This window comes from Impatiens glandulifera, chromosome 2, assembly GCF_907164915.1.
Source record: "Impatiens glandulifera chromosome 2, dImpGla2.1, whole genome shotgun sequence".
In the NCBI taxonomy this organism is placed as follows: Eukaryota; Viridiplantae; Streptophyta; class Magnoliopsida; order Ericales; family Balsaminaceae; genus Impatiens; species Impatiens glandulifera.
The window spans coordinates 36,238,036-36,252,945 of record NC_061863.1 but is presented as its reverse complement, the minus strand read 5'-3'; positions in this window follow the sequence as shown (position 1 = coordinate 36,252,945).

Here is a 14,910-nt window from a genome sequence, read left to right as displayed (position 1 = left end):
GGTTAATTTGGATATATATGTGAGAGCAAATGGATACTTGGGTCAGATTCTGGATTGACCCGCCCATAAACTTAAAACGGTTAAAAATAAAATTAGAAATGATATAGGTATGTTTCAAACTCGCAAACTAACAAAAGAAGTACAACTCTTCAACCAACTAGGCTAATAACACTTTATATTTTAAATTCAATACCAAATTTGATGAACGCGAGACATTTTTAACTAACTAATCTATATATATGATGATGCTTAATTTAGAAAGTATCCGGATTGCCGGGTCGAAAGTTGTGGTTAATTTCGATATATATGTGAGAGTAAATGGATACTTGGGTCGGATTTTAGGTTGACCCGCCCATAAACTTAAAATGGTTAAAAATAAAATAAAAATACTATAAGTATGTTTTAAACTCGCAACCTAACAAAACAAGTACAACTCTTTAACCAACTAGGTTAATAACACTTTATATTTTAAATTCAACACCAAATTTGATGAACGGAAGACATTTTTAACTAACTAATATATATATATATATATATAATTATGCTTAATTTTGAAAGTGTCCGGATTGCCTTGTCGAGAGTTGTGGTTAATTTGAATATATATGTGAGAGTAATGAATATTTGGGTCGGGTTTTGGGTTGACCCGCCCATAAACTTAAAACGGTTAAAAATAAAATTAAAAATGCTATAAATATGTTTCAAACTCGCAACCTAACAAAACATTTACAACTCTTTAACCAACTAGACTAATAACACATTATATTTTAAATTCAACACCAAATTTGATGAACACAGGACATTTTAAACTAACTAATCTATATATATTTATAATGATGCTTAATTTTAAAAGTGTCCGAATTATCGGGTCGAGAGATGTGGTTAATTTGGATATATATGTGAGAGTAATGGATACTCGGGTCGGATTCTGGGTTGACCCGCCCATAAACTTAAAACGGTTAAAAATAAAATTAAAAATGCTATAAGTATGTTTCGAACTCGGAATCTAACAAAAACAAGTACAACATTTTAACCAACTAGACTAATAACACTTTATATTTTAAATTTAATACTAAATTTGATGAACACGGGACATTGTAGCAATATATTTTTATTTGTGTGTATCGCACGGGGATCTTCCTAGTATTACATAATCATGTTTTCCTTATTATCTCATATTAATTAAAAAAATTAAAAATATTTTATTTCTTATAATTTGTAGATAAACTTTTATTGTATTTTTATTTTAATTAATAATTTAATATATTTTATTTATGTGAAAGTTAAAAATAAGTTATAATTAAATTTATATATTATTTTAATAAAGTGAATCAATAATAAAAATATGTGATAAAGAAAAATAAATAAAAGTATTATGAAAAAATAAATATAAAGTTATTTATTATATATAGAGAGAAAAAAAACTATAAATAAATGTAAAATTAATTTTTTAATTATTATTTTTTTACTACAAAATATAATAAATTTTATTTATATTAAAAAGTAATATATTTTAAATTTTAAGAACACTTTCTAATTGGGAATTTTGATGAAATGGCCCTCATAACAGGGGGATTCCAAAAAAGGCACGCGCCTCATAAAGTTGGTAAAAATGGCCTTTTTTCCCTGTGAAAAGTCTAAATACCCCTCGCGAGCCTAATTTACCGCTCATTTACGAGAAATGATATTCACGTGTTTCATCTAAAATGCGTGAGTTGATTAACGCATTTTAGATGAAAATACGTGAATGATATTTCTCGACTTTTCATTTACGGGAAATGTCATTCACGCATTTCTTCTAAAACGCGTTAATCAACTCACGCATTTTAGATGAAATGTGTGAATGACATTGCCCGTCTTTCATAGTATATATAATTTTTTTGCCCTAATTTTCTAAAAAACTATTTCCGCCTCTCACCTCTCGACGAGTCTACTCTCCAACCCCCGAAACCCTATCCCTCCCTCCCGCTCCCTTTGGCACGACGCTCTGTTCGTTCAAGATCAGGAGTTGCCACGACCGCCACCACAACCGGGTTGCTTCGTTCGTTCAACAAAATGGTACATACAATAAAATCGTTATCTTTTGTTTATATTTAGGAAACCACAAACCTTAAACCTTACCCTAAACCCTACGTACACATAGTGTCGTTATGTTGAATTGAAATGTTCGTATTTATGTTTTTCACAAACCCTAGTTAAGATAGTGTGATGAAATCGTTCGTATTTAATAACAAAACTCATTTTTTTAATAATATGCAGACAACAAACACTGTGATGACCTTATGTCCTAATCAATTATCTTGTGAAGATAATGTACTATTCTCTCTACTGACCATGTCCATATTATCTAGTTTTGAATGTAATGACCATGATATTATTTTTTGACGCAGTTGCTGATAATGCAATTTTCTCGCACTTGTGGTGCAAGGGTGTCTATGAAGTGGAGAGATGATGTTACTCATCTTATAGCTTACACTGATGTTAATGGTGCATGCGGTCGAACTCTAAAACTATTGAAGTCAATATTGAACGGGAGATGGATCCTTATAATTGATTGTGAGTCTCTCTTAACACGATTTGTTTCATACATATGTTCTGTTAAATTAAAATTGTTTTTGTGCAGGAATACAATCATCAATGAAAGCCAAAAACTATGTTGATGAGGAACCGTATGAGGTTAAGCAAGAGAATCTTGGGGCCCGAGGTGGTCCTAGAGCTAGGAGACTTCGGAACAATGCAAGTTTGGTCTGATTCCTCCTCTGTGTACCTTCATTATCTTGCTTGATAACTGAAACTGTTTTATTTGTTTGTTTTTCAGCTTTCGAAACTGTTCGACAGTTACATTTTTATTTTGTAGGGAATTTATTCCCACCTTACAAACAGGATCTCATAGAGTTAATAATTGCTGGAGGAGGTAGCACTAAAGAAATGGATAATCCTTTTACTAAGCCAAGGGACGAAAAACTATAATAGTATATTTGGAAATAAATAGCTGGAATCGACCAATGAAAAATGATTATGATGTTTTTTCTGACAATTGGCTATTTGAGATACCATTAATTCAGCCCCTTCATAAAATTAGAAATACCACTTAGGTATCCTCACTTTATATTCATGACAAATACACTCATAAGCCATAAACTTAATTTCACATTAGATCACATTATTTTGGCTTATATTAAATATGACATTTACATATTTATTTATCATACTAGTGACCCTAAAAATTCCAATAATCTCCCACTGGGTCACGTATGTACAAAAATAAATGTATCAACCATAATGCGCCTGAAGTTTTATGTCATCTCAATCATATGTTGTATTAAATAATTTTATCAATTAATTATATCAATATAAGACCAAAGAACTCATCATTGTATTTAAGCACAACTAGACCCAACAATGATCACATAAATCGATACAATTAATTGACAAATCATATCATGAATGTGAGGAATGGAAATTTCATGCAAGGTGATCTTTTCATGTCAATTTTCAACTGGTCCTACTTGACTTTAGTGAGATCATACTTTAAACATAATTATATAAAGTGTAATGAACTGAATAATATTTAACTTCTTATCAGAATAATAAACTTCATAAATATCTATAAAATAATTAAACTGGAAGATGTCAAAATTACAAACTCCCACTGAAGTTAGAGACTCATACGAGCAATATCCTCATGAAAGACATTAGGCGATAAACTCATTGTCAATGAGTTTATAACCACCGAGTTTGTACATAAATATTTTATAAAAATCTATTCACTTTGTATCATTTCTTTCATAACAATAAACTTGATGTCAATATCACTTAATTTGATGCCTAGTAACATGTCATAAATTCCGCTGCGATAGTGGATGACGTCATAAGTGTTTGTTTGACATTTCTTCAAAAAACGACAAAACCAGCTAGCGAAAAATATAACCCGAAGTAGATTTCATACTATTTTGGCATCCCGTAATATCGGAGTCAGAATACTCAATGATCTCAAGACTTTTCGACTTTCTATATGTGAGCATTTAATTCTTAGTTCTTTTCAAATTTCTCGTAAGTATTGGTTACTTAATGTCAAGCAAAATTTGTGACAAACAAAATGTCATCCATATATAAAACCATAAATGGACGTGTACTCGCACTGAACTTGTGATACACAAATAATCAATTAAATTCACCTCAAAACCAAAAGAGAGAATTATTATTTTGTGGAATTTATGGTATCACTAACGAGACGCTTTTTTAAGTCTATAGATGAATTTTTTTAATTTGCAAACTATATAATTTAGTCTCTCGACTCAAAGTTTTCTCATTGCACCAAATTGTTTTTCAATGTCTCTATTGAAAAATCCCTTAACATCTATTATGGTGAAGCTTCATATCAAAATATACAACGAGTACCATAAATTGTCCTTAAAGAGTAAATCAATTAAACTAGATTGTCATAAAGACACTTAATTTTGAGGTTGTTGAGTTTGTACTTAATGAATTTGATCAATATTGTCTTGTTACTCTTGATTTTTGAACATTATCATCAATATCAATAAAATCCTTATCAATGTCAAAAACACTTGAGATATAAATCAAATCTTCCACAATAAGAATTATTGATCTAAATCATTTTTAAAGACACAATCATTTCTCCCCCCAAACTCAATATCCTCAAAAAAATATTGCAGTCTCGTCTAAAAAAAATTATCTTTAACTTGACATAATAAAAAATTATAGCCCTTAAGCACTTAGAATATTTAATAAAATAGTTGCTCACATTTATAAACTTAAGTAACAACTAAATTCAAATAATGATTTATCCCATCTCAAAATACTTAATGCAACATTAATATCAAGTCTTTGGATAGTAATATTAATTGCTAATAGTATTTTGGTATAATGATCAAACATTAATAATAAGACATGTCAAATAATCAATCTATCTTTGGATGGATTAATTATTCACATAAATAAGACTTTATAATTATTACATAGGAAAAAAGTTCACTTAGACGTATGTACTTGTACAACTAGCTCACTTAGACGTATATACTAATAAAAGTTCATTTAAACATATGTACTATCAAAAATTGGCTCATTTAGCCTCTTTTAATAACTATGGTTAACTTTCATTTTTAAATTTATATATTTATTAATTAAATATTAATATATTTTCTCTCTCCTTCTTTTTCATTAATTAAACTAGATAATTTATTTTATTCTTAAAATTTTTATTATTTTAATATTAATTTCTCTTTTATATTTCATCTTCTTTTTTATTAGTTTTTATTTCTCATATTTCTTAAATTCTCATTTTTTTAAAAAAATTAACAACTTATTTATGAATTTTATGTTTTACTATAATATTTTTATGAAGGGTTTTTTCTTATTTAATTTAATATAATAAAAATAAAAAAGGTTTTTTTTATTTATTTTAATATAAATAAAAATGAAATTAATAATTTTTTATTTAATTTTTATTCACGACTTATATTAGTAGTAAAGGAATTGTTTTGTCTAATATTTGATTATTACTCTTTTGGTGTTTGATGAATGTGTTTTTATTATTATCCAATTCTTAATTATTAATTAATTTATTTTTGTGTTAAATGATTTTTATTTTTGAAAGAATTTTCATTGTTATATTCAGTAATTGAGATTAAACAATTTTAAAATAATTAATAATTAATGTGAATATAAAAAAATATATATAAAAAAAGAAGAAATGTAGAATTAAAATAATTAATGATGAATGCTCATATATATATATATATATAAAATTAAATTAAAATAATCAATCATAAATACTCATATAGAAATAATAAAAAAATTATAAAAAAGATAAAAATAGAAGGTTCATTTATTAGTAATAAATGAAATAATAAATGAAAAAGATAGAGAAAATATATTAATATTTAATTAATAAATATATAAATTTAAAAATAAAAGTTAATCATGGTTATAAAAATGCTAAATGAGCCAATTTTTGATAGTATGTACGTTTAAATGACCTTTTATTAGTACATACGTTTAAGTGAGTACAAGTACATACGTCTAAGTGAGTTTTTTTCCTATTACATATTTACCATCACAAATATTAATGCAATTCTGTCAATTAATTATCAGTCTTTGGGCCAAATAATACAATCACATGAATTACACAATAGTATCATTCAAAATTGTCTTGAATTAATTTTAACAAACATTGTCACTTTGGTGATTATTTGTATCAATCAATACAATCCAAATAATGAACAATAATATCATTATTTTAAATTTAAATGTCGTATTATTGTATATAACCCAAATCAATAATATATAATTTTCCAAGAAACATGTAATTTAAAAAATAAAATTATACCGTAGGCCAAATCGATTTTGAAATTTGTAATGTCTCATATTAATCCATTTAAATAATAAATCTTTAAGATTTATTTTATCAAATTTCAAATATTTTTATGGCCAAATCCAATTATTAATTTATTAATAATCATTAACATTAATCTTTTAATCCTAAAATAAAGGATATAATTAAAATTTTATTATATATTGATTTATATATATATATATATATATATATATATATATATATATATATATATATCTAAACATTATTCCTTAATTCTCTTTTATTTATAATATATTATATATTATTTAATCCCTTCCTTGACAACAAATATCTCTAATAATAAAACGTCGATTTAAAACAGAAAATTCCTCTAACAAGAAAATCTACACTTTAAAATAGAGAATTCATTCTTTAACTAGAAAATCTAAACGAGATTCTAATTATCCATAAATCTAGTAAACATTATTAAATAACATCATACATCTTTATATTCTTTATTCAATTATTCTATATTACCAAAAATCAATATATCAAAATATTCATTTTAATTCAAATATAGAAAATTCAAATATTCATTTTAAATTTGAAGATCTTATCTATATGAATATAGATATATATATCTTTCCGATTAAAATTTTCAAATATAAGATATATATATATATATTCTCATAATTGATTAAAATTATCAAAATCAATATATATTCCTAATATATCAAAACCAATATATATAATCCGAAAACATAAAATTATCTATAAATTCATAAATTCATGTATATATATATATATATATATATATATATATATATATATATATATATATATATATATATATATATATATATATATATATATATATATATATATATATATATATATATATATATATATATATATATATATATATGATTCATGAGAATCTAAATATCCCTAAATCAAGCGATCTTATGAGATAATTCAAATATCTCTTCCATCAATCTTAACATCATAAAATCTTAATTAATATATAATCGTTCCTCTTTAATCTAAATATGCATAGTTCTAGTTCTAGGAACTTAACCGAATATTCATAAATTTACACAGATATAATTTTCTCACATAATTAAATTAGGATGGCTCTGATACCATGATACCAATTGTTAGAATTATCCTAATTAGATCTTAATTTAGTGTGTGAGAAATTAAAATATGAATGTGGTGGAAGCGTTTCTCTTTCTTTAGACTTTCTTTATGTGGAATGGCTCTACTATTTGATGAGTAAGTCAATAGATTTCTCTCTCTGTTGATGGGGACGCAAAGAAGAATTAAGGAGAATTGACGTTACTTCAAATGGGGACCATTACCGTTACATATAACTAACATTAAGTTAGTTATTATAGTTAGGTTATTTCTAATTCAGCCCCTTCATAAAATTAGAAATATCACTTAAGTATCCTCACTTTATATTCATGACAAATACACCCATAAACCATAAACTTAATTTCACATTAGATCACATTATTTTGCCTTATATTAAATATGACATTTGCACATTTATTTATTATACTAGTGACCCTAAAAATTCTAACATCATCAATATTGGATGAACATGTTGTTCCTCACACAAGGTTGCTTGAATCTATTGCTGCTTGTGATTTGCAGCATATGCTTACTTAATTTCTCCTTGTTTAGACTTTTGTTAACAATACTGAGTATTATAGTTTATCATCATTATTTATGTAATACTGAATATTCTTCTATTTATGGTTTGTTGATTTATTACAATACGCCTTAGTTATTGTCATATGCGTTAGTGGATGTAATGGAGGGTTATTACATGTGTTGACTTTCTTGTAATTTAGGTGAGTTAATCGATTCGATGATACACCATACTACAACATAACTCATGTATGTTGTAATATGCGTGAGTTATGTTGTAGTATGGTGTATCATAACTCATGCATATTAAGAAGAATCCAACACACGCATATTGTGTATCATCAACTCTCGCGGTTTACAACATAACTCACGAATATTAAACATATTACAATATTCGTGAGTTGATTAACGTGTTTAGATGAAACGCATGAATGACATTTCTCAACTTTCAATTTACGGGAAATGTCATTCACGCATTTCATCTAAAACGCGTTAATCAACTCACGCATTTTAGATGAAATGCGTGAATGATATTTCCCGTCTTTCATAGTATATATAATTTTTTTGCCCTAATTTAAAACAAAACCCCGATTCACGATTCACAAATTTCCTTTTCTCTCACTTTCCCCACCCCATCCCTCACACATGTTTCATTCACAAAAGACACAACAACTTGTGTTTTTGGTTTAGGGTTCCAAAATACACGAAAATGCTTTTCTCGTAAAAGAATAAACGAGAAATGCATGCATGTAGAATAAGAACACTGATATAATACTCGTCATATACCATAAAAGCATATACACACATAAACGAATATTACATGAACCCTAAAAGCTAAATATTTCAGTATCCATCAATATAAACGGCAAAATATACATAGAAGAGAACATTAGAGATTAAACAAAACTTAAACCTAAACTTAAACCCTAAGCCTTAAACTCACCTGAATATATCGAAGAGAAGGACGGACGACGAACGATGATGTTGAACGAGGTTGATCGATGATGTTGAACGAAGTTGGAAAGTCGACAGTTGAAAAGACGAAGTTTTGGAAGTCGGGGTGGGGTGGGGAAAGTGAGAGAAATGAATATTCGTGAATCGTGAATCGGGGTTTTGTTTTAAATTAGGGAAAAAAAATTATATATACGATGAAAGACAAGAAATGTCATTCACGCATTTTATCTAAAATGCGCGAGTTTATTAACGCGTTTGAGATGAAATGCGTGAATGACATTTCCCGTAAATTGAAAGTCGAGAAATGTCATTCACGCATTTTCATCTAAAACGCGTTAATCAACTCACGCATTTTAGATGAAACGCGTGAATGACATTTCTCGTCAATGAGCGGTAAATCAGGCGCGCAAAGGGTATTTCTGACTTTTCGCAGGGCAAAAGAGCCATTTTTGCCAACTTTATGAGGCGCATGCCTTTTTTGGAAGAGGGTTCTAATTTGAATTTTTATTTTTTATTGAAATTATTTTGTTTGTATTTTTATATATATATTTTGGGAAATGATATAGGGAACGAATTGGGGGAACGAAATGGGGAGCGAAGCCACCTGGCATGCCACGGAGGAAAGAGAAAAAAATTACATCTCCTCTCTAGCAAACCCTCAGATCATTTCCCGCTCATCAAACAAAACCCTCCTTATTCTTCTTCTTCCATTTTCTTCACCCTCGGCACGCTGTTTATCATCTTCTCCTTCCATTCTTTAGATTCGTCTTCATTCGCGCCGTCTAGCTTCTTCTCCTTACATTCTTTAGATTCGTCTTCATCCTCGTCGTTTAACTTCTTACTGTTCTTGCGTCTTCATCCTCGTCGTTCTTCCGTTCTTTAGTTTCGTCTTCATCCTCGTCGTCTTCTCCTTGCGTTTTGTTTAGATTCGACTTCGTCACTGTCCGACTGTCCGATTAGCTTCTTCTTCTAATGGTATATCTTCTCTGCCATCATAGCTTACTTTTTTCTTTGGTTTATTGTTCTTCTGATTGTTTCTTGGATTCACGTTTTTTTGTTGTTATGTGATTGTTATGTGTAGGAACCAATATGTAGCTAGAACCTGTATAAAACTATTAATATTTTTGTTATTTTCAAGAACCTGTATAAAACTGTTAATATTTTTGTTGGTTTGTGTTGTCCTCTGTTTTGTTCTATGTTGTCTCGTGTCTTAAACTATGATGTCCCGTGTTTTAAACTATGTTGTCCCGTGTAAATATTGAAGTTGCTCTAAATGTTAATATTCTGATGTCATTTGTGTTATTGTAATATGTTGTTCCGTGTTTTAAACTATATTTTTTTTCGTTTTAATGCGTTTTATCCAATATGTCTTCCTGCATTTTATTAAATATGTTGTCATGTATTACTGTAATATGTTGTTCATGTGTTGTCATGTATTCTTTGTGCTGATTTCTCTTTTTTGTCTTATGTAGCCCTATGGATGAACCATCATCACCATGTAGGCATATATTGGTTGTTTTGAATAGAATGAAAGTGAACCAGATGCCAGCATATTGTATATTGGACCGTTGGCGTAAAGACTTGAAGAGAGGTTACCAAATATTCACCAACATCTATGATTCGGATGTGTGTGAAATTGAAAGAAATCGGTACAACTATCTAACTCCCATCATGTTAGAGGTTCAACAACTTGCATCTAAATCCCAAGTTAATTGTTCTGCTTTAGATGAAGTGATGAAAGATATGAAAAAAAAGTTCAAGATATCTCCAAATCGTACGACGAATTCCGAACCAACCAAAAAAGTTATCCACTCGCCCGTCAAGGTAAGAGCTCGAGGGCGACCACCCACAAAACAGAAACAGTCTGCCATTGAGAAAGCAATGAAGAAACCAGTTCCTAGAAATAAGGTTAGTGTCAACAATTATTTCGTCCTATGTCCAATACCATGTTGTCCCGTGTATTACATTATGTTGTCCCATGTATTACACTATGTTGTCCTATGTATTACACTATCTTGTCCTATGTATTACATTATCTTGTCCTATTTTTTACACTATGTTTTAATACTCCGTTTGTTATTTTGTTTTAGGATACCACCGCAACAAGTAATCTTTCTATAATATCAACAAGAGAAATGGAATCAACACTTCACCGCCCATCCAGTCTCGACTCAACTATCATTTACTTCATTGTTGTCGGGTCAATTACATCATGTATCTGATTATATGTTTCCCAAAGATAATTCATGTGGGGACAACATCAGAAGATAACTTTGCTTAATAATATGTTTCCCAAAGATAACATTGTTTTGGATTTACTTTCTTGAATTTGATGAATTCATCATCAGTTGAGTAGTGGATGTCTATGTTTCTTATTTTGAAATGAAATTATAACTTTTAATTTGTGTAAATCAAATGTTTCTTATTCATCAAACTCTTTTTATGCAGGAATTGATGGAATTGAATGAAACATGATGATGCAAAGACTGTATTCATTCTTTCTTTCTTTCTTACTTTATTTTTTGCTTCTTTCAGCAAAATATGTCCAGAATCATCATGTATGTATTCATTCACCATTTAACTACTATTTTTAATCATAATAATAATAAAATTGAACTCTAGTAGGACTCTTGCTGCCTCTGTCCGTGCCTGGCTCAAGAGCACAATAACGACAACAACTAGGATCATCAACTTTGACAATCATTCTTAAGAGATCAGCTAACAATACTATTCAATTATAAATATAAACCATTACATTGAATTGAATTAAGCACACAGATAGATAATATAATAATAGTTTTGGATTGAAGAGAAAGATGGTGATCAGCTAACAATACTATTCAAAAAGTAAATGTTTTAATTATACTAACATAAAACCATTACATTACTATTTCGGATAATTTGGTTTTGTACAACTTTCTGGTCTTGTATTTTAAGTTCATCCGATAAATATTAGAATCGGATTGTATAATCCTCGATAGGTATTGGATTCGTAGACAAGGAATATTCTTGCTCGCATTTGCTCGGGTTATGCCACAAGTCCACTTAGGATCTCCCTTGTATGTCTCCATGTGTAGCATACAAAATACTCCACAATCCTTATAGTTCCCTACGTCTTTCCAGGTCATTTTCAATAGTCTCGCAACGCATTTCAAGAGTGTGTCAAAAATGTTCAACTTCATATCCGCAACAAAGTTCAAAAACTTGCATCCAATAGTCTTCAATATTGTGTACTTTGAACCCATATCTATACCCTTCAGGAGTGGCCTATTGTCAATGATATCCATTGTGTTCGACTTCGTATTGTAAACGACCAAATAAAAATGAGAATCATAACCTATGGGTAAAAAAATCTGCATCCAAATATCACAGCACAATAAAGTTAACATAGTATAATGACAACACACCGTAACAAAATAGGACAACATGGTTTAATGTAAGACAATGGACAACAAAGTGTAAGACACTGTACAACACAGTACAAAACACAGTACAATAGCGTATTAAACACAAGACAATAGACTTACAAGTTCAGCCCTTTCAAGGTCTCCAAGCATTAATCCAAACTCCGTTAGTTCCTTTAGTAATACAATATTATAGTCCTTTTGTGACAAATTTGTTGCACCCTGTTGAAGAACTTTTATGTTAGACAAGAAAAAAAGTATTATATACAGACTTAATGTTCATGTGTAGTACTCACACTATGAATGGTTGAGAAAAAAACTCGGCTTCGAGATGCTCCTGGCTTTGTAGTGTGTTTGACGCAGATATTCATTTCATGAGCCCAGGCATCGATTATCCCTGCATTCAGCCAACTATTTTTCTGAATTGTCTTTAGGGTGCCGCGTTTGAGAGTAGTCATAATGCTGAAGTATAAAATCTCCACTTGATCTGTCTTTTCTGCGAATACCAGGTTCGCGTATACCTTGTCCCTAACTATCAAGTTGTGGTCTTGCATTTAGAAGCAGCTTTCGCAAGCACTATTAAGGGGTCAGAGCAAGTAATCTTTCTGTTATTTCTGTTATATATCATCCCACTAAATCTTCTGCAAAATAATAAAGAAGACATTAGTACTGTAATCAACATAGGACAACATAACTAAAAACACATGACAACATAACTAAAAACACATGACAACACAACTAAAAACACATGACAACATAGTTTAACACACAAGACAACACAATATTAACATTTTAAGCTTAATATTTATCAATTGTCTTTCTTCCTGTCTTATTTCATAACAGTTGCTTGATTGTTTAAACTGAAGAATACAAAGTGAGGTTGATAATATATTGGCTGTGAGTTTTTCTTTACTTTTTTTTAATTAAATATATATTAACAAATTTAATAATATTTATTAGTTTAAATAATATGGGAAATGATATAGGGAACGAATTGGGGGAACGAAATGGGGAGCGAAGCCACCTGGCATGCCACGGAGGAAAGAGAAAAAAAATTACATCTCATCTCTAGCAAACCCTCAGATCATTTCCCGCTCATCAAACAAAACCCTCCTTATTCTTCTTCTTCCATTTTCTTCACCCTCGGCACGCTGTTTATCATCTTCTCCTTCCATTCTTTAGATTCGTCTTCATTCGCGTCGTCTAACTTCTTATCCTTACATTCTTTAGATTCGTCTTCATCCTCGTCGTTTAACTTCTTACTGTTCTTGCGTCTTCATCCTCGTCGTTCTTCCGTTCTTTAGTTTCGTCTTCATCCTCGTCGTCTTCTCCTTGCGTTTTGTTTAGATTCGACTTCGTCACTGTCCGACTGTCCGATTAGCTTCTTCTTCTAATGGTATATCTTCTCTGCCATCATAGCTTACTTTTTCTTTGTTTTATTGTTCTTCTGATTGTTTCTTGGATTCACGTTTTTTTGTTGTTATGTGATTGTTATGTGTAGGAACCAATATGTAGCTAGAACCTGTATAAAACTATTAATATTTTTGTTATTTTCAAGAACCTGTATAAAACTGTTAATATTTTTGTTGGTTTGTGTTGTCCTCTGTTTTGTTCTATGTTGTCTCGTGTCTTAAACTATGATGTCCTGTGTCTTAAACTATGTTGTCCCGTGTAAATATTGAAGTTGCTCTAAATGCTGAAGTATAAAATCTCCTCTTGATCTGTCTTTTCTGCGAATACCAGGTTCGCGTATACCTTGTCCCTAACTATCAAGTTGTGGTCTTGCATTTAGAAGCAGCTTTCGCAAGCACTATTAAGGGGTCAGAGCGAGTAACCTTTCTGTTATTTCTGTTATATACCATTCCACTAAATCTTCTGCAAAATAATAAAGAAGACATTAGTACTGTAATCAACATAGGACAACATAACTAAAAACACATGACAACATAACTAAAAACACATGACAACATAGTTTAACACACAAGACAACACAATATTAACATTTTAAGCTTAATATTTATCAACTGTCTTTCTTCCTGTCTTATTTCATAACAACTGCTTGATTGTTTAAACTGAAGAATACAAAGTGAGGTTGATAATATATTGGCTGTGAGTTTTTCTTTACTTTTTCATAACTCTATTATCTTCTCCATTTCCTAATACTACTCACCTAAATTTCAAAGTTTTAATCATATACCTCTGCTTCATAAACAAAGAGTTGATCATTTTCTAATACCTCTGCTTCATAAACAAAGAGTTAATCATTTCCCTAATACATCTGCTTCATAAACAAAGAGTTAATCATTTCCCTAATACCTCTGCTTCATAAACAAAGAGTTAATCATTTCCTAATACCTCTGCTTCATAAACAAAGAGTTAATCATTTCCCTAATACCTCTGCTTCATAAACAAAGAGTTAATCATTTCCCTAATACCTCTGCTTCATAAACAAAGAGTTAATCATTTCCCTAATACCTCTGCTTCATAAACAAAGAGTTAATCATTTCCTAATACCTCTGCTTCATAAAATGGTATAGATATATCGACAGTTAATCATATACCAGAAAATAAAGAACTGAT